Raw genomic sequence first — 6,602 nt, 5'->3', positions numbered from 1 at the left:
AACTGAAAGGGCGAGCATGTTTTGTGGTAATGCGGATTCGAACCCGCGACCCTCAGATTGTGAGTCGAGCGTCTTATCCACCTGGCCATGCCGGGCCAAAGCATTTATTACCTCTCTAACCTTCTGGGAAAGTATTGAAGTTTGTTTGTTTGTTATGAATTTCGCGCAAAGCTACACGAGGGCTATCTGCGCTAGCCGTCCCTAATTTATCAGTGAAAGACTAGAGGGAAGGCAACTAGTTATTACCACCCACCGCCACCTTTTGGGCTACTCTTTTACTAACGAATAGTGGAGTTGACTGTCACATTATATCGCCCCCACGCCTGAAAGGGCGATGTTTGTTTGTTTGTTATGAATTACGCGCAAAGCTCACGAGGGCTATCATCGCTAGCTGTCCGTAATTTAGCAGTGTAAGTCTAGAGGGAAGGCAGCTAGTCATCACCACTCACTGCCAACTGTTGGACTACTCTTTTACCAACGAATAGTGGGATTGAACGTCACATTATAACGCACCTCCGGCTGAAAGGGCGAGCATGTTTGGTGTGACGGGGATTCGAATCCGCAGATTGCGAATTTGCGAGACGAACGCCCTAACTAACTGGCCAAAGTATTAAAGAGGTATTAGTTTAATTTGATGTAAACAAATGTGCGTGTACATTTTTATAACAATAATCAGTTGCAAAATGTGTTATAGCAGCTAGAAAACAATGGATATATCTTTGTTTTGTTCATGCTATACAGACGTTGGTTAATTTTCCCATTTCAAGCCCAAAGCTTTGCTTTATAGACTATATGCCATTTGGTCGTCATTGCACATCCTATTGTAGGTGAGAATATGTGGCTACTAAATATAAGTATTCATAACGACTATATTATATACGAAGGCTGAATTGTCAAGAGCGTGCTTCAATAAATCAGTCAATAACAACAGTATATTAAGTAATAAAATAAAATTCTGTTTAATCATCAACTTTAATTTTTTGTTTTTTAAAATTTGAAGTGAATAATGGAAGGATTTACACATTTTGATAAAATGTTTAGAAGCAGTTGTGTATATTAACCTTGATAACGCCGCAGAGGCGAAACTTTGGCTAAAATCAAAATGTTCTTTTTATAATTATCTGGAGCATAAAGGTCGTTTTTTAGAAAATTTAAGTAATGTTTATTTTATTTCTACACTTTCCTTAATTTTGTGTTTCTTGGTTTACCTATATATTTTGGAGAGATTTTAAATAATTTTATTGGATTTGATATTTTTGTGATTCCCTTGAACCCTCAAGGCCATTATTAATTAACCGGCCCCGTGAACACGAGAATGCACCCCACGATCCATATTCTGATATCTCCTGGTGTATTTGTCTTATCTCAAAACTTCCTCTACAAGACTCATGTTAGAGAATTATTGCTTGCGTGATTGAAAAAAAATGCATAGTCATTCATACTTATAAGGTAATTCATTAAGATTAATGTACTCTTAACGCAAGAGAAGTTGTGTAACCGTTGTGAAACTAAATTAAATTGTATATTTCTGAACAAGGGACACTATCACAAGCTACCTGAATGTAAAAGGTAATCATCCAAAAGCTGGTCAACACCATTCACCATCTAAAAGAGATCCTGAGCACACTTGTAATATGGAGACATAAATGTACATAATGAATATTCATAAAGGATATACCTATATGGCGACCGAATTGTCAATAATGTGCTTCAGCAAATGAAATTTAGTTAAGAATAACAGTCTATTAAGTAATACAATAAAATTCAGTTTCATGTTCGTTAAGAGTTGCACAATTTCCTTGATTATGTATATTTCTTGATTTATCTACACATTTTGGAAAAATTTTAAATAATCTGATCAGTTTAACATTTTTGCAATACCGATGAACGATAAAAACCATTGATTGATTAAACAGTCCCTCGAGGTACCTGTGGACCACTAAGATGGAAAATCAAGGAAACAACAAAAGATTGCAGGCAAGTAATCTAAGCCCAGAATTCCAAGGAGTCAGGAACACCCTCAAAGGCTAGCTCTGTAAGCAAATGGGAATAATGAAGGTCTCAGATATAAGAGAAAGGGATGTGTACACTCAAAACAGACCCCAAAAACAAAGAAGCAGGGCCAAATAAAAACATATGATGAAGAAATAGAAACTAAAGTGACAAATGAAAAATAGGTGTCTCCACTGAAACTACTATGGTTGTAAGAAAGAGTCTCAGGGGGGAGAGAAAGGGCAGAGAGAGTAAAAATAGACAAAAAAAGAACAAATATCTGGAAATAAAGGCAAAGAGGAGCACCCCAAGCAGAAAGAAAAAGCATTGGAGATCACAAAATGTAAAAGGGCCATGACCTGAGGCTACAGCACAGAAATTACAAAGATGAGTAGGACAAGAAATGTGGAACAATGCAAAGTTGTGACAGAAGGATGTACACAAAGTAAAATAACCAAAGAGACATTATGATATACATGTAAAAAGAAAGAATATCACATACAAGAAAGGATGTCATGACCCTTGCTTTCCAAGCCACTAAATGGTATTGTGAGACAGACATATGTACTGCAATGTCACCTAAAAGTCATTGGTTTACTTGATCATGATTGAAATGAAGTGTTGCTCCTTTTTTTCCAAGCTATCAGGTAGTTATGTCCAGCAGAATGTATCAATTAAATTTTGTGATTATTAATTAATCACCAGCTAGGACAGTCATTTTATTGGAAATAGTGGTTGAAAGGGTATTTGTGCACCCTTACTTTCCAAGGATTTTTTTATAGGTATTGATTAATGATGTTTAATGTAATTTAAGATACTTTTCATTTAGTTTTCTTCTGTTGTACTTAGACGAAGGGGAACAATACACACTGACATGAGCTCTTTTGTTTATTACAGTTCTCCTCAGTTCTTGTCAGTCTCACACACACAACATCACTTGTACTACTGTTTTGTTATTATGCACTGTAAATTATTTTTCAGTTGTATTATAATTGGTGAAAGTTCCATTAAACAATTGTGTGAACTTGTGTTTTTATCTCATTTTCTGTGATTTAAATGTTGCAACGAAGGGAAACACACATTAGAACCTGAGATGCAAGCACCACCTGTTGTTAGCAGGCCAAACTTCTCTGCTCCATTGGTTATCCATGAGACACTGCATCCTTTATTTTAAACTTGAAAAAATGAGTTTTCTATTATGTGATCCTCTACACAAACAAGTTGAGTAGCCCAAAATAAACTTGAAGAGGCACTAGTCAAAGAATAAGCTATACAGTGAGAAAAACTGATCATTTTACTTTCTAAAAAGTGAACTTAATGAAACATTTCAAAACAATAAAATTCATCTTAAGAGTCAAGAAACTTCCTTAAAATTAGTATTAAATCATCAATTTTAAAACAAAAAATAAACCATACTAATTTTTCGTAGGACTGAAAAGACATTACAAACAATGTATGCACAAAGTTGGCTAGTCACTTCATGGATAGTGCAGCTGTGATATTTCCCCCACTGGTTTAACTGCAACCATTTTTGCACAGGGGTTTTTGAAGTCCATGATGTTTTAATGGATCGTTAACAATATAGTTTTCAGAAGGGCCATAGTATTGAAAGAATGCATTTAATCCTTCCTTGGCCATGTAACAAGTCACACCATTTAAGGTTACACGACAGTTTGTGTTGAGAAATCAGTTTTTTAGATTACTTGCCTTTGTTTGGGATGATTGCACAGAAACTTGTTTATAATGTTGTCATGATTTTCTAGAAAACTAGTGAAACTGAACAGTGGTATAATTCTCTATACAGCCAACTAGTGATCTTTTTGAATTTTCAGCAATTAAAATTACAGTGTATAAAAACATTCTGCCATAGATAATTACAGTAGAAAATAGCAGGAGGATTCAAGTGAACATTGCTCTTAAGTGAAAACTGTTGACATAACTGAGAAAAATAAATCATGATTTAGGTGCTCATCAACTGATCTAATTATCATAAAATAGCAGAGAATTGTACATGTTTGTACAGCTACCTGAATGAGCAGACTAGATGAAACAAACTAAAATATGAAGTTCAATCCAAGAAAAGAAAAATTTACCTTCTAACCACAGAAAAAATAATAATAGTTTCAGTAATAATAGCAGCAGGGAAAAACCTAAAATCAAAGAATAGAAAGCACTGAAAAATGTTGTTTCTAATCCTCCGTGGAAGTTACATTATTACTAAAAGGTTCCGTTCCAAAAACCATGGTACTACAAAAACTTTCAGGAAAGGTAGAATTTAACACACCCAGACTTTTACCTCACGCTGTACATGTTCCCTACACATTAAGCTATGGTTAAAAGTATTGTATTTTGTTAATGTTTTTTATCTTACATTTTTTTTGTTTTTCTATTATAGAGGGGGTTGAACAATTAATAAATGTTCTATATTTTTTCTTTATAACCTACTCTACTCGTATATCAGCTCTACAGCTTCTATTCAACCTAATATATCTTTCTCAATGGCTCATCTTTTGATAAACCTTAGTTTACTACCTATAATAATTGGTCAAATATGTGTTTTATTTCTGCACATTTTTCAATAATGTTCCATTAAATTTCTTTAAGCTGTTAACTATTCTATATCACAGCTCTTTGAACTTAGGCCTAAAAATTAGAGCGACACTACATTGACAGTATTAGTCATAGTAAAACTTTCCTCTATAACTTTAACTGAGATATGAACCCTGATTATTAATTCTGTTCATTAACTATTATCCTTATTATAATAACTTAACAAGGAATGTAAAAACAAAACATCCAAACTGTTTCAGTTTAAGTTTAAAAATTAGAGTAGAACTACACTGGAAAACGCCTTAAACACCTTATCGCAGTAGACGACAGATGAGGCATTGCACGGTTGAGCACATGGTATCACTTACATAGTTATACCTTAAATTGTTTTCAACCAGTTATACACTTCAACCTGAGCCTTTTTTGTGAAAATAAATAGTACCACCAAATTTTGGCAGCAATTGAAAAATTATGTTATGGAATATCTGGGGTCCAACTGGACCCCAGCACAAAATTATCATTATAGTAAGCTCTGGATTGAAATTCCAAAAACCAATTGCATTACATGTTTTATTACGGTTAGCATGCAATGTGAACAATATAAAAATATGTTTTGTAGAGGAAGTATGTTGACAAATCAAGAAATTACAAAAATATATTGTTCCTAAGTGTACAAATAAGTAGTATTAAACCATTCCTTGTACAGCATATGAAAAAAAATACCAAAGTTTTATTATACTTCTATATTCAAATCTTTGTCCACCAAAATATGCTGAGATTACCATAATACTGCAAATTCAACTAAAAAGAACTGAAAGTGTACGTTGTTGGTCATCTTGAGTACGACCAGACCCAAACAAAAATGTATCCTTATAACAGGTTATCAATTGAAAATCCACTAAGCAGGATATTTACATCAATTATCAAACAAGGTTTCTATAAAATAGGGCATTGTTGAGGAATGAGATGCACATACATACTTACCACAGTGATGTTATAAGTAAACAGACAAGATTATACTACATTACTTTGATGGATTATCCTCTGTCACAACCTATTTAGCGAAATACACATTTAGAAATGTTTCATACACAACAGGGTGAACTGCATGTATAGTGATGGTCAATGATAATATGGGGTCCACATGGACCCCAGACAAATATATCAGATTATATAGCTACATACTCCATCTGCCAGTTTTGAAAACAATAGTGTCACATTGATCCATGGTTTCTGCTTGACAATTACACGAATTGATATAAATTTGTAATGATTATGTAAAAAAGATGTACAACCAAGAAAGTCATTGGGGTCCATGTGGACCCCAGGTGTGCTGATGAGGGTTAAGATCTGATTCTATGATAGATTCAACTACAAAATAAATATTCTAATCATTTTTATTTAATCAATCTATCTTCATCTCTCATATCAACACATATACAAACTAACTTTGTAATTTAAAAATTACACTACAGCATGAGTGCAACAGTTCAAGTCCCTATACACATTTTTTTTTTATGTTTAAATGTACTACTATTATGTCCAATATTATTGATAAAACTTCTGAAAAGTATATACTGAAATAATAGTTGTGTACTTTTAATATTAATATTTGGTGGCCAATTCTAATAATTCTATTTTCTTTCTAATAAAAATATTTAGAGCAAATTAAAATATGAAGTAGGTATGTATATAATTTATTTTAATGATACTTTTTGAAAAATATTCTGTTGTTTGTCCAAGTAAAAATAATTACCCTAGTTTGACCAATGGAATTTTCATCAACATAATTTTAAAATTTTATATATTCTAAGAATTCAGCAGATAATGCGACATCTTGCAATCCAGTAGCCTCATGTATTCAGTATGACAACTGGTTTAGAAATTGTGTTGTGCACATGTAAATAACAAAAACCATTTTCATTTTTGTACTAGCTATTTCTTTGCATGTATCACACACTAGTTCCCTTTCTTTTTTTTGTTGTAGGAATTGCAACACATTTCTATACCTTACCTGTGCTTTTTTTCTTACTTACATTAATCATGAGAAGTTGGGCATT

At 33.1% G+C, this 6,602-nt stretch overlaps 1 long non-coding RNA gene across 1 annotated transcript in view; it reads right to left on the bottom strand.

Moving 5' to 3' along the window:
• Positions 1-6,233: 6,233 nt before the first annotated feature.
• LOC111086419 overlaps positions 6,234-6,602 on the bottom strand; it is a 6,510-nt gene continuing 6,141 nt past the window's right edge. The window contains exon 3 of the long non-coding RNA XR_002611135.1: positions 6,234-6,556. This is a non-coding gene — a long non-coding RNA (uncharacterized LOC111086419). The remainder of the gene's footprint in view (positions 6,557-6,602) is intronic.

Source organism: Limulus polyphemus, unplaced genomic scaffold, assembly GCF_000517525.1.
Source record: "Limulus polyphemus unplaced genomic scaffold, Limulus_polyphemus-2.1.2 Scaffold1082, whole genome shotgun sequence".
Taxonomy (NCBI): domain Eukaryota; kingdom Metazoa; phylum Arthropoda; class Merostomata; order Xiphosura; family Limulidae; genus Limulus; species Limulus polyphemus.
Note: the sequence above shows the minus strand (reverse complement) of the source record. Positions and strands in the feature narration are given on the sequence as shown.